Source organism: Penaeus monodon, chromosome 29 (assembly GCF_015228065.2).
Source record: "Penaeus monodon isolate SGIC_2016 chromosome 29, NSTDA_Pmon_1, whole genome shotgun sequence".
Lineage (NCBI taxonomy): Eukaryota > Metazoa > Arthropoda > Malacostraca > Decapoda > Penaeidae > Penaeus > Penaeus monodon.
Genome location: NC_051414.1, coordinates 34,361,995 through 34,362,213, shown reverse-complemented (window position 1 = coordinate 34,362,213; position 219 = coordinate 34,361,995).

The following is a 219-nucleotide window of genomic DNA, read 5'->3' as shown; positions in this document are numbered from 1 at the left end:
GCGAGACTCCGAGCCTCGCCGGATCTTACTTTCAACTTCAAAAAATGAATTCTTTTGAAAACCGGGCCGGTCACCCCGAGGCGCTGACTGACAGTGTGACTTTAACATGTCATGATACCTTTCAGAGGCTGCGTTGGCACGGGGTTTAGGCTTGAGTGTCAGCCTAACACTGATCAAATTTGAAGATTGCAGTAGAGGGGAAAGGTAATGAAGAATTCA